This window comes from Cydia pomonella, chromosome 1 (genome assembly GCF_033807575.1).
Source record: "Cydia pomonella isolate Wapato2018A chromosome 1, ilCydPomo1, whole genome shotgun sequence".
Lineage (NCBI taxonomy): Eukaryota > Metazoa > Arthropoda > Insecta > Lepidoptera > Tortricidae > Cydia > Cydia pomonella.
In genome coordinates this window covers 48,529,570-48,544,725 of record NC_084703.1, presented here as the reverse complement: position 1 = coordinate 48,544,725, position 15,156 = coordinate 48,529,570, and the positions used below count along the sequence as shown (strand labels likewise).

At 38.4% G+C, this 15,156-nt stretch overlaps 1 long non-coding RNA gene across 1 annotated transcript; it reads left to right on the top strand.

Annotated features, from left to right (window-relative positions):
* The first annotated feature begins 706 nt into the window (after nucleotides 1–706).
* LOC133525774 (uncharacterized) lies at nucleotides 707–9,383 on the top strand. The gene is made up of 3 exons (XR_009800630.1): nucleotides 707–793; nucleotides 6,554–6,822; nucleotides 8,528–9,383. It is a non-coding gene; the product is annotated as an uncharacterized LOC133525774 (long non-coding RNA).
* Nucleotides 9,384–15,156: the final 5,773 nt, after the last annotated feature.

Genomic DNA, 15,156 nt, shown 5'->3' with positions numbered 1-15,156 from the left:
ACTGATTTCGGGCCCGAAATCGGGAAGTGAAGTTTATATCAAGTGCCAACTACGTCCACACCTTATCAGGCCTGATATCAGACCCGATTTCGGGCCCGAGAAATAATATTTTTCCGTTTCATCAAATATAAGCACATCGTTTACAATATACAATCACGGACTTATCAATACAATACAATTAATGTACATGTAAACACATATAATACATGAAGATAGAGGTAAACAACAGGCGGCCTTATCGCTACAGAGCGATCTCTTCCAGACAACCTTTCGGTAGTGGAGAAATGAAACTTAATTAAAAAATAATATTTGAAATGTAAAAATATGGTTCATTTGCAAACATTTTTGGCAATTAAAGAAAAGTATTTTTTACATTTCAAATATTGTTAACGATGAGCTGATATTCCGTGAAAAGAAAACGCTTATCTGGCCCGAAATCGGGACTGATTTCGTGAAAATATCGAAGTGTGGATGTAATTGGCGCTTCATCAATAATATTGGTCATAATCGGTAGATCACTTCCACACCACCAGGGCTGTACTGTACCTAAACGCGAAAATCTAAGTTCGCAGATTGCAGGCACTTCTCTGTCATTTTAATAAAACTTCGTCTCATTTATCGGACAATTTAATCAGATTGACGAAAACTTGTTCTCGTCTGGACTGATGATGATGATTTTTGCGCATGGCAACATTGTTGAATCATAGTTCAGGTTATATTGTATGTCTATGTAGTTCAGAGAAATATTGTATGTCTATGAGAGAATGAGAGAAATCCATTAAAGAAAACGTAGGTTGAATGAGGTCAGTTGAGTGTCGATGGCGGATGGTCGAAAATTTTTAAAATATTTTAGGTTTTTGGCGTCAACTCCATTTGCAACTGGTAAAATTATCTCAAAACTTAACTAAATTTACGTTGCTAATCCAATTATTGTGGTAAGAAGTAATAATAATCACGTAAATAGTAGTGATTTTTTTTTTTTTAGTTTGTAGGGGGTTGCCCATGGCAACCTTAGTGACTCCTCATGAACGAGGACGTTACTTTGAACCGTCCGGGAGATGGAAAACTTAGAAGCTCTTTAACGTTTAGTTTAGCCCACCATGAGAAATTCGAAAATACGCATTCTTCTAAGTCTTCCATTCCCGTAATGGATCAAATATATCGGCGTGAAAGGGAGAAACGTAAGGAATTGAAGGAACGCAACGAAAAAATGCCGAATAAAGGTAAGGGGGGCCCGATCCAGGTCCTCCAGCCCTCCCGACAGATGGTCGGACGTCTCAAATATGGATTCTAGTCAGCCTCATTGCAGTTCGGAGGAAAGTCAAATCCCGCCAGGTCAGCAATCGCCCAGTCACGCGTTAGCCCAGTCTCATGCCGCAACTCCACCGGCTCATCTAATAGACCCACAGGAAAATAATACTCCCTCTCAGACTCCTTCTTCTCCCCTTACGCCCATTGGGCGCATAAAATATACAACCAATGATCAGGGTCCCTTTTTGGTTTACGTCCAAAAAATTGAAACGGCTCTAGATTCAGGAGTAACTCTCCACCCTGTGGCCTTCGGGCGGTTCTTACAAAACCGTAAACGAGAATTCCCCAATATTGTCGAGGGGTCAGTAAAAAGAATCGGGCGAAATCGAGTGTCGATCAGTTTCCACTCCGCTGAAGATGCCAACCTGTTTCTGGAATCTACCACCCTAACTCACAATAACTACAAGGCATTTGTGCCTACTTTTAATGTCACAAGGCTGGGACTGGTTCGAGGTATTCCTGCCGACTGGTCTCCTGAGGAGATTCTCGACAACCTCAAGGCTCCCTTAAACTCAGGAGGCCCTGTCCCTATCAAAATTAGACGCCTCAATTTTAAAAAAACGAATCAAGACGGCTCACATTCATGGCTTCCATCAGAAACGGTAATTATCACTTTTGACGGCCAAACCCTACCTAAGAGGGTATTTTTATGTTTGAACTCCTTATTGGTTGAGCAGTATCAACTTCCAACTATTCAATGCTTCAACTGCTGTCGATATGGACATACCAAAGAAAAATGCAGATCTCTTCCTAGATGCTTCCGTTGCGGTGGCGCTCATCAGGGAGGCAATTGTAATGGCGATGGTGAACCCCAACCGTTCTGCTGTGTTTGCCCTCAGGGATTAGGGGCAGGTCACACAGCCAACAGCAAATCTTGCCCCGAATATACTCGGCAGATTAATATTAAAAAAAACCATGGGGGTAGAGAATATTTCGTACATTGAGGCCTTAAATCGTCACGCTAAAGTCACCCATAAATCTTATGCCAATGTAGTGTCTTCTTGCTCTTCCTCTTCTCAACCACATTCTTATAAAAAAACTATTTTCCGTCAACCTCGCACTCCCCCTCTCCTCGAAAAAGGGTATGATAAAAGAGCTCATGAGGCTTTAACAAGGGACCCGGTAGTTGAATCCAGACCAGTCTTCCTTAATCAGCATTCACCTAATGAACAATTCATAGTTTCAGAAATAATAAAATTGATTTCAGGATTTGTTAAAATGTTTTCCCCCGCCAGCCCTTTGGCTAACCCTTCTTTGCTTTCCCACATAGCGCCTTTTATTTCATCTTTGCTAAGTCATAATGGATCAAGTAATTCTACAGTGGAATAGTCGCAGTGTAACCAATAAAAAACAAGAGTTACTCCACCTTATCAATAAACACAATCCATCTATTTTAGCCATATCAGAGATATGGCTAAAGGAAAGTTCTAACTTCAAAATTCCCAGTTACTGTTCTATATTGGACTGTCGGGCTGATGGACGTGCTGGGTGTGCCCTTTTCATAAGAGACCATATCTCCTTCTTACCTATTCCTTTACCTAATAATAGCCCTAAATTTCACGCAACTTGTGCTCGTGTAGAAGGCATTACCTTTTTATCTCTTTATATTCCTGATCCTTCTTCTAACATTCTTAAATCACTTAGAAAGTTAATAGAACCACTCCCCCAGCCTATTATTGTACTCGGGGATTTTAATATCCACCATGTCTTGTGGGGTTGTGAGAAAAATGATGATGCTCTAGGAGAACAGTTTCTATTAGATATATTGGACAAATGCAACTTATGTCTACTAAACTCAGGTACTCCCACCCGGCGCTCTCTACCGAATCAATCAGCTAGTGCAGTGGATTTATCCCTTTGCTCTCCTTCTCTTGCATCTCGAATTACCTGGGAAGTCCTGGACAGCACTTATGGAAGCGATCACTTCCCAATTTTACTTGGCCTTCCTTTTGTTTCCTGTAAAAGGCCTACAATAAGCTGTCCCTTATTAGTTTATAATATCAACGGCGCAGATTGGGATAGATACAGAAATTTTTTGGATTACGAAACGTTACATCTTCCTCCTATTACTCCACTTTCTTTAGAGGTGTGCTCTGATGCTCTAGTTGCAGCTATTAAGATTTCTGCTGATAAGACCTTCCCTCTTAAAAATACAGTTGTGGGCAAGCTGGCTTCTCCCCCTTGGTGGGATAATGATTGCACTAAAGCTGTCAAGGTTAGAAAGAAGGCAGAGCGGGAGTATGCCGCAAATATGTCATCTGAGAATTTCGAAGCCCTGGGAAAAATTATGGCGGATACCAAAACCTTGCTTAACAATAAGAAGTCTGAAGGGTGGAAATGTTTCTGTTCGTCTCTAAGTCCCTCTACTCCTAATTCAATTGTCTGGAATAATATTAGAAAATTTAGAAGATCTTATAACCCTTGTAAATGTCCTCACCCTAATTCTTTACAATGGGCTGAATCCTTTCTAGCTAAAATCGCTCCTCCATATGTTCCAGGAGTTCTGGACTCCCCTATAGGCTTGCTAGATAATCATTCATCTGATCCCTTAGATCAATTGTTCTCTCTCCTGGAGCTCAAGAATGTGCTGGGAGCGGTAAAAGACTCCGCCCCAGGGCATGATGGAATCCCCTATTCTTTTATTTCTAAAGCTGGTGATAGATTCCTTAAATATTTCCTTAGCCTATTAAACTTTATTTTGCTTTCGGGCCGGCCGCCTCGGTCCTGGAAATCTCAACTGGTAATGCCCATTCTTAAGCCGGGAAAGGACCCTAATGACCCACAATCGTACCGACCTATAGCCTTATCCTCTGTTCTAACCAAGATTTTAGAGCATCTCATCAAGAATAGATTGGAATGGTTTCTTGAAAGTCATGAACTTTTAGGAAAATCCCAATATGGGTTTCGAAAGGGAAAAAGTACAATTGATAGCCTGGCCATTTTCACTACTGATATAAGGCTAGCCTTTTCAAATCGTGCCTCGGTTCTTGCTGTATTCCTGGACGTCGAGGCTGCTTACGACAATGTTCAACTCCCCATTCTCCGAGAAAAATTCCGTAGTCTGAGAATTCCGGTGAGGTTGGCCTGTCTTATGGGTAACCTCCTTTCAGAAAGACAAATTTCTTTCCGGGGTAAAGACCCTCTCATTAACCCATCAAGACTAGTATGGCGCGGATTACCTCAGGGATCTGTCCTGAGCCCCTTACTTTACAATTTATATACACACGATTTGGAAGGGTCTGTTTCTGGCTGCCAAATTCTTCAATATGCAGATGATCTCTTAATTTACTCCACAAATAAAAACCTGGTTTCTGCATGTGCGTCTATCAACAACTCCCTCCAGTCTTTAAATAACTGGCTTTCTAATAATGGTTTGTCTCTCTCCCCTTCTAAATGTTGTGCTGTCGTTTTTACTCGTAAAAAAGCTTTACCTAACTTGAATGTATCCATCAACTTATCTAGTATTCCTTTTCGTGCCTCCTATAAATTCTTAGGGATTATTCTTGATTCTAAACTGAACGGAGACTTACACTTTGAGTATTTAGTTAAAAAATGTGAACGTGGGCTTAACACTCTCAGGTGCCTTGCGGGAGTTTGGTGGGGTGCTCATCCTACTTCCCTTAGATTAATTTATAATGCTACAGTACGAAGCATATTAGATTATGGCTCTCATCTATTGGTTCCAGGGAATAAATCTGGACTGAAAAAACTTGATTTAATCCAATCTAAAGCGTTACGAATTATCTTAGGTGCAATGAGGTCTAGTCCAATCGTGGCCATGCAGGTAGAGTGTGTCGAACCTCCTCTTGTTTTGCGCCGCCAATTCCTAGCGGATAGTTATTTTTTCCGATCGCTACAATTTTCATACCATCCAATCATTCACCGTTTATATGAACTTAAAGCATCGTCTGCCTTGAATCGTCTTGACCAACCCTGTCTTGTGAATAGCCTTAGAAAATTTCAATCTCTCAAAGATCCAGTTTTCCATTCTCGACGCCTTCCTTTATATGAATTTAACTACGCTGTTATAATTTATCAACCTCGTGTTATTTTAAATTTTGATATTTGTCATAATGATCCTCATGCAGATGAGTACCTACGTCAGATTCTTTCGCGTGAATGGCATGACTGGAACTCCATATACTGTGATGCGTCTAAATTGTCGCCATCTGGTTGTGTGGGAGTAGGTGTTTTCCATTCTCAATATGACATAGTGCAAAAAATTAAATGCCCTCCTGAAACGTCTGTATATACTGGAGAGTGTATTGGCATTTTGGAAAGTGTAAAGTTTATTCTTCTTTTCAAACTTAGGAAGACTATCATCTTCTCGGATTCTCGTAGCTGCCTACAAGCTCTTCTATCTAACCCTTTTTCGACCAAATTCCACAACCCTATTATTTTCCAAATTAAGGAGAACCTTTTAATTTGTAAAAAAAGGGGGTTTGAGGTTGCCTTGATCTGGGTTCCAGGTCACTCAGGGGTCGCAGGGAACGAACGAGTCGATCGGGTTGCTAAGGAAGCTGTGGTATGTGGTGATAAGACTCCTTTTAGGAACTATTGTTTTGATTTAGTCCCTCTGGCGGCTAGGTGGCTCTTCCAGGTTTGGTCGTCCAATTGGGCTGCCGCCAATCGGTTCCGAACCAAGCCTTATTACCTCGTACAACCTGACGTTCCCAGAAAACCTTGGTTCTCCAAGATTTTTATTCAAAAACAGTTCTGCTCCACAGTTATAAGAATGAGACTGGGCCATTGCTGCACTCCCGCCCACTTAAAAAAAAATCCATGTTCGAGACTCCTCTCTGTGTGAATGTGGAGTAGACGAAGGTGACTTAAATCACATTTTCTTTGCTTGTCCTTTATATAAACATGATGATTTTTATGCGGATCTCTTAAGTTTAAAAGTTTCTTTTCCTACTCACATTTTCGAGTTGTTGCAAATTAAGGATAGGGACACTTTGGTGGCCCTAGTCTCTTTCTGTAATCTTAACAAATTAAAGATTTAATTTCAATTGGCTCATTTATTCCTAGTTACTTATATATTGTACTAATGTTTTGATTTTTCTTTACATCTAAATTTACTGTCGTTCCTACATTCTCATTTGGATTAGCAACCTTATGTCTGATAAAAATTCGCGCCCCCGAAATAAGTTTATCAGAAATAAATCGACATGACACTGGCAATCAACAGTAAGCCATATTAAAAAAAAAAAAAAAGAAAAAAGAAAAAAAAAAGAAAACGTAGTGACCTATGACCGTAATATGATAAGATTCATATACTAGCCGTGTCTTATCCAACCTCGACAAGTCGACATTGGCAGAATCATCAACACCTTGATGGAGCCATAACACGAAAAATTGATTGATAGTGATTATGCTCTTTGCATTAAAGATTTGGAGCTTGTGGAGATTAGAGAAACACGAGGGTCTGGCGGCGGTAATATGTCCGGTATGTCCGGGCACAGAGAAACATCAAACAAGTCCTGCATTATCAATCATTTGAAGCTATGACAAGTAAGTGTGATCAAAAGATTATCTTTAGGTCAAGAACTTTAAAACTTGGTTCGCATTTAAGTACTGGTCTTCCGGTTCGAGCGCCATTTTGATGGTCGCGCCTCGTGATTAATTACTTTGTTTTTTGCTCAATGATATTGTTTAAAGTGTAATATCGATAGCTTATTATAGTTATTATACAGTAAACTAATGTGGTAGTGTGCAGTCAATGAAGAATTAATCTTGAAACGCGTTCAAACACCATTTTGGAGTGAACGGCCGGCAGTCCACGTGCTACTTGTAAAGTCCGGCTATCGCTTTACAAATGCTGATTAATCACCTTACACTACTTGTACTAACCGTACAATTTTAGTCGTATCTGAAATCTGAAGCACATAATACCTTGATACTGACGAATTATAAAAGGACCCTACTCACGCCTAACGGGGACTCCGTCCCGGGTTTGATTTTGGAGTTTTCCTTCTCCTAGATAAGCTCCACACGTATTGGCTTGCCTTTCCTGTGGGTCCGGCCAGTGACGTCGAGAGGGTGGCGCAGGTGCTGGGCATCCCTGCGTTTTCCTTAACTCCGTCCCAGGCGGTGTAATGTCTCTAGACATTGCACCATAGATCGTCTGAAATAGACGCTAAGGCCAGTAGTAGTATAAAAGGAGCAGAAAATGAAGATAATAAAATCACCGTACACTGTCTTGTATTAACCGTACAAAGCTCCCAATACCTTGATATTGGCGAAATAGTCCCACTGGACTGAAGCCATAGTCTTTAAAAGAAATGAAGTCGTATTTACTGATTACACATACAATTCACACTGGGAAAATTTATTGAAGTTATTATATGGATCTATGAAGAGAGACACACTGATGCAACAACCCTAAAATCATTTTGATACTTTTTTACTTATGTACTACGTGTGTATCGCCATATTCATAATAATAATCAAGACAATTTCTTCGTTGTTCTTATACTTTAGTCAGGGGCCTTAGTCAACACGCTAAATAAATAGTCAACTACCGCATCCCCATCAAATAAAAATCAACACATGATTCTCTCATGTGTTCTTCTCCTTCTTTTAAAATATGGTTTCCATCAAATCTATGATTTTGCCAATGTCAAGTTACGTTGTAAGTTTTAAGTGTGTTTGTAGAGCATGACATTGATCGGTAGTTGCTTTTAGTTAAGAGATAGCTGGACTTCACTAAAAGCCACGATGGATTGCCGGGTGTTGATTAAATCATGGTTAAACGCGTTTCAAGATTAGTTTTTCATTAACAGCACACTTCCACGATAGTTCACTGCATAATAAGCTATTGTTACACTATAAACTACATGCACGCACGCGCCGCGTCGGCCGAGGCACATCTGCACTGCCCATTTTGTGCGTGAGGAAATTGCCGCGCGCGTATGCTTGCTCTGTGTGGATCTGGCTATTCTCGAGACGTCTTCGCCATCTTGAATCTCAACAACAACCCTCTCATGTGTTGATTCTATTATAAAAACATGAACTACTAGACAACATTTTAAAACTGTTTATTTCTAATAATGATCTCTTCCTGTCCTCCTGTAAAGCTGTGTGGAGACATTTTATGTAACGCTTATAAATGTATGATAGATAAGTGTTATTTTATTCTTAAGTATTATTATACGTAAGGACCCAGCATAAGTTATTTTCTTCTAACATGGTTTGACTTTATGTTGTATATTTGCAGGTGCAAATAAACTTGAAGATGGAAAGGAAATCACCGCTTCTATGGAAGAAGAAAACGAAACAAGTGTAGAAGACAACATGTGTTGATCATGCTAGAATTATGTGTCCGTGTCGTCCGCGGAAGCCAAAAATAAAGATTTGCCATTCGAAAAAAAGAAGACCAGATTCACGTGCTTCTATCTATCTTTCTTCGTGCTTGTATCTTTCTTCTTTTTGCACCGTCGCGCAAAAAGAAGAAAGATATAGCCATCCAAACTGGTTCAGATGAGAAACACAGCACTCGTGTACAGGTTGTGTAGGTGTAAAGACCACGCTTGTGCCTGATTCTTATTTTTTTATATATTTATTAATAGATTGGTATAAATTCCTATAAATTTACTTTGCCATGGTAAAAACTAACAAACAAGTATCTTTCACAAATAAAGAAATAGCAAGAAGAATTGGACAGACATGGAAGAAATATTGGTCTATGAAGGATATATTCAAGAATAAAATACCAATGAAACTCAAAAAACTAGCCTTTGATTCATGCATACTACCCTGTCTTACATATGGCAGTCAAACATGGTCACTCACAGGAGATCTCATCAAACAAATTCAAGTATGTCAACGGTCAATAGAGAGAAGTGTCCTTAACATAAAATTAACTAACAGAGTTAGAAACATAGAGATAAGAAGGCGAACTAAATTTAGAGACGCGGCAGTACATATTTTAAAGCAAAAATACAATTGGGCAGGGCACATAGCCAGAATGAAAAATAACAGATGGACAAAAATAGCTACGAATTGGAATCCAAAAGTTGGCAAAAGAAAAAAGGGCAAACCAAAAACAAGATGGGAAAAAGACCTCATAGAAACAGTAGGAAAAAACTGGAAAGAAATGGCAATAGATAGACAAAAATGGAAGAAAATGCTGGACAAATACCTAAATATAATAGAAAAAGGCGATTCGGAAGAGGCCTAGGTCAAAAGACCTTACGAACATGTTCATAGGAATTGTTAATATAATAAGGAATTGTTAAATAGACTGCCAACAGTTCGTATAATAAAGGCTTTAATAATAATAATAATAATGGTAAAAACTACTTTTTTGTATTATTTTACAACTTTTCTGTCTGTCGTCATATTAATATCTTTATTTTGTAACCAAAAACTGGTAGATAGTTTCTACCAGTTTCTTTAATATTAAAGGTATTAATATGATGACACACAGAAAAGTTGTAAAACAATACAAACATGTAGTTTTACCATGGCAAGGTAAAGAGTATAGCCGGGTAAGCATAGCCAAACTGCCCTTAACGAAAAATTTAATTTCCTTTTACTGGATTATTAACCCATATATATATATGTTGTGCTTGAACCAAAAATTAAACCTTAAATGATTCTGGTTTTAATTAGAGATGCAGCGAATAGTGGCTTGGCCGAATAACGAATATCCGGCGGAGCCATCGGCCGAATAGCCAAATATTCGGCCGCCGAATTATATTGTATTATTTTTCTCATGTTTTTGTTCTATCTATGAATATAAAGGTAGTCTGAAGGATTATACTGATTTTAATAATTGATTACTTGTAGTTTGTTACTTTTTCACCTCTCGTTTACGGTTATCTACGTGTTAACATACTATTCGGTATTCGGCCGAATAGTGTAATTGTGGCCGAATATTCGTTGCATTTTTAGTTTATTACAGCCAAAATACGATTATCTATATAATCCGATTTCTTTGTAATTTGGGTATGTTGTATATACAATTAAGGTCGTTTTCTGAAAAAATATATATTGAATTATCTCTTGAAAAAATAGTAAAAAATTGAGTTGAAATTTTTCAGAAAAATTAAAATATTACGTGCGAGATTGCGACAGTTATCAAATTTATATATTTGATTTAGAATTTAATAATACAATTTAATTAATAATAATAATAATTTAATTTAACATATGTTTTTGCAATTTTAATTTTTGAAAAAAATATATTTAAACATTAAATTCTACATGAAATATGTAAATTTGATAACTGTCGCAAACTCGCACGTATTTTTTTTAATTTTCTGAATTTTTTTATTTTAATGTTTTACTATTTTTAAGAGATAATTTTTTTTTTTCAGAAAATGATTAATTGTATGTACAACATACACAAATTACAAAGAAATCGGATTAGTACTTCGGCTGTAATAAAATATTATTATTTTTTTCTTGCTTTTTTTATTAAATCCAGAATCATTTAAGGCTTAATTTTTGGTTAAAGCACTACATATATAGGGGGTTAATAATCCAGTAAAAGGATTTTTTTTTCGCTAACGGCAGATGCTTACCCGGCTATATACACCCTTTGATAAAATGATGATTGGTACTGAATATTATGTTTTTTTTTATTGAAGAGAAGGAAAATAAACCGTTTTGTTATTAATATTTTTTTATTATTAAAACCAGTTCAAAACCATAACAAATTCAACTGGGGAAGAAAATAAATTATTGTATGAAGCATTTTTAGGGTTCCGTAGCCAAATGGCAAAAAACTGTCTGTCCGTCCGTCACAGCCACTTTTTTCCGAAACTACACTCGCGTGCAAAAGTATTGCATCACTTTGCATTTTTTCAACTATACCCAATAATTTTGTAAACCGGTTATTTTCGATTAATTATTTTAATGGGATCATGTCCCTTGAAGTTTTAGCTTTACGAAAAGTTAAAAAACATGGAAAACGGCCGAGTATTTTTCAAATTATCGGCATTTTCCCGATTTGTGAGCGGTTTCGCGTTATCACGCGCACGAGTTGCGCTACCCTTGACCCCTATAAAACGGGGGGTAGGGGAGGGGTTGTTATCAGTCACTTATCAAAAGTTGACCGGTACACATCTCCGCATATTTTCCCGTGAAGAAGACCTGTAAAAAATGGAAACCACTGAAGCTGAAGTCCGCCAAGTCGTCCAGCTCCTGCAAGAGGGGCGTAGCCAACGTTCAGTAGCTGCCACGCTGAATTAAGTTAATCTACAGTTTGCAGAGTTTACCAGAGGTTCCAACGGACTGGATCCTTTACTTCAAGACCAAGAAGCGGCCGCAAAAAGTGTACATCAGAGAGGGCCGACCGCTTCAGTGTCACAACATCTCTCCGAGATCGACACCTGACAAGCGTTGCCATCCAGCAACGTCTGCGTGAGATACGAGGAGTGGCTGCCAGTGAGTGGACAATAAGGAGAAGACTCAAGATAGCGAACTTGACACCCAGGAGGCCTGCAACGGGGCCCAGATTGCTGGCGCGACACCGTACAGCCCGAAGAGAGTTTGCAGAAAATCATATGGACTGGACCATTGAGCAATGGACCCCAGTTCTCTTCTCGGACGAGTGCAGAATATGTTTGAATGGATGTGACCGAAGAGGAAGAGTCTACAGAAGGCCAGAAGAACGGTTCGCCCAATGTTGCTTCTCCGAAAGTGTCGCCTATGGCGGTGGATCCGTGATGTTCTGGGGCGGCGTTTCCTACGACGCGCGAACAGAGCTGGTTTTCGTGCCTGGCGGGGGCCGTGGCGGTGGATTGACCGCTGCAAAATACATTACTGACTTCCTGGAGGAACATGTTGTTCCTTATGCCGGTATTTTTGATGAGGGGTTCATCCTAATGCAGGATAATGCCCCGTGTCATACCGCTAGGGCCACCGCAGCCTACCTTCTCGAAGTGGGCATCGACACCATGGACTGGCCAGCGATGAGCCCGGACCTTAACCCCATTGAACACGTGTGGGACTACCTGAAAAGGAGGATTCGGAAGCGGGATCCTGCCCCGGCCAATGTTGAGGAGCTGAAGGGAGCCTTGCTGGAGGAGTGGGACGCTATTCCACAAGATTTCATTAGAAAATTAATTAGGTCTATGAAAACCGCTTGATTTGTGTGAGGAGGGCTAGGGGTGGCAACACCAGGAAATGACTTTTATTCTTAACTGTCCTAAATTTATTTCTCGACCATTATGTCGCTACTTTCAGTTTCTGATTTTTTTCAGTCTTTAGATTTGAAATTTCATTTAATTTCCCAATTTTGTAATGCGTTAGATTATAAGCTTTCAGTTGACACCAAAATTTTCAGAATCGGCTCTAGAATTACAAAGATATTGGGTGCAGTTGAAAAAATGCAAAGTGATGCAATACTTTTGCACGCGAGTGTATAAGAACTATACTGTTGAAACTTGGTAAGTAGATGTATTATGTGAACCGCATTAAGAGTTTCACACAAAAATATAAAAAAAAAACATTAAATCTTGACGGTTCCCCAAACTGAAACTAAATTTTTTTTTAATCATCAAACCCATACGTGTGTGGTAACTATGGATAGGTCTTCAAAAATGATATTGAGGTTTCTAATATACTAAATAGTTTGCGCGAGAGACACTTCCAAAGTGGTAAATTGTGTGTCGTCCCCCCCCCCCCCCCCCCTCCAGTAACCTCTAAAATAAGAGAATGATAAAATAAAAAAAAATATGTGTACCATGCAATCTTCCACCGAAATTTGGTTTGAACATAGAGAAATAAGAAGTAATAGAGTGCTCACTCCATACATCAGTTTTGGTACCAAAATGCTTAATATATACGCAGTCGACATCTAGCATGGAGTAGCGGAACTCTCAGTACTGCTACTCGACAATAGATATCGCGGCAAACAAAACTGATGTATGTAGTGATCACTCTATTACTTCTTATTTCTCTATGGTTTGGACGAGATCTAGTAAGTAGTTTTTTTTAATACGTCATAAATGGTAGGTGGCTTTTGTCCGTAAGGCCAGTCCTTAGATATATGTCAAATGTCTTCATAACTGAACCGATTAAGATATAATTGGCATGAACTTAATTTAAGCCCCGGAAACGGACATAGGATAGTCTAAAGACGAATCAATCATCATTCCAGGCAGACGAAGCTGCAACACCGGTAACGATCGATGGCCAGGTAAAAATAAATAATAGATTAAAAATAAAACTGCACATTGAAATCAAAACATTCCTTTAATTGATTACAAAACGGTAACAACATTTCGGCTGAACAAAACATAAGGCACCTCACTCAGGTCTGTCATAAGAAACGCGGCTATACGATAGAAAGAGACCTTAAAAGAGGTTCTAAAAATAACATACAACGTGCTCTTTCTATCGTTCGACCGCGTCTCTTTTTGTTTATTATTTAGAATCACAGGAATATATTGATCTTATAAGTTTAGGAAGCCTGGTTAGCACCATGACCAGAACGAAATAGTTCCAGTGCTCGACACAGCACCGTAACGGAAACTTCATTATGAGGGTGTCGAACATTGGAACGAGACTTGTCTATTTACGTATATTTACAAAATTACTTAATGGCCCATATATGTATAGTACAGTAGTAAACAATACCTCTTGTTTAACAGCTCGGGGTTTGAGGGAAAAAAATATTCGTACGGGCCATTAACTATAGATACATAATAGAAATGTACCCAAACTAAATTTCTAATATTGCGAGTATATGCATGATTTTACGATTGAGCGATCATTTTATCTAATTTTCATTCGTTTTATAATTCAACTAGTATTCGTTTTTAATAAGGTTTACCTGAATATTATGCTGTGTTTTTTTATTTAACCTTTGTTCAGGTAATCATTTCAAGTCCTGTTAATTTATATTTCTAAATTTCATGTCAAACATATTAGGGCGACATACATAATAATTATTATACATTGTTTTGTACTTTTACTCTCAGAATCACTTAATTTAATTATTTATTTTCGCCTAAATCCCTCTGTAATAAAAGCGGTTATAAAATATCGGTATTCATCTTGAAGTCTGAAACAGTACCTATAAATCGTAAGTTACCTGGTGAAGATTAATATTTCCGGCCAATTCGAATGTACACTGCAAGAGAATGGTATTTGAATCATGTTATTGTGCGTCTCGCTCGCACCAATAGGTATATGCATAGAAAATACGAGCGATGATAACTGAGTGACATCAGTAAATGTCATTCTCTCATACCAGTGTACGTTAGAATAGGCCTGTTTGCCGACAAAAAGTATATGTATAGTATATGTAAAGATATTTGGTGTACTCTTTTTAAAGGCACTTTATTGATGTTGGTTATCATAATATATCGGCAATGAGAATTTGAAATAGAGGCGGATTGTCAAAGAAAACTTAGCAACAGTAAATTTACCGCCATCTTTCGACACGTGATTAAAACTTGACGACATTTGACTTTGATCCTTATTCTTTCACTGATATGTGTTAAATTTGTTAAATATCAAAAAGTGGTGCCATCTAATAGATCAAAGGCCAAAGGTCTGGCGGCAACGTTTCGAGCGATGGCGCCACAACCTTTGGTTATGTCCGATAAGATGGCGCCACTTTTTGATTTTTAACAAATTTAACACATATCAGTGATAGAATAAGAATCAAAGTCAAATGGCATTCTAAAAGTTTTAATCATGTCGAAATATGGCAGTAAATTTACTGTGGCTACAAAGTTTTCTTTGACAATACCTCTTCCACCTTTATTTCAAATTCTGTTTGATATCGGTAAGCCCCACGTGATGGTACAGTCAGCGTCAAATACTTCGTAGCACTCAAAGTGGCCAAATAGTTCGGTACACCATACTAAATATATGGTGTACCGAACT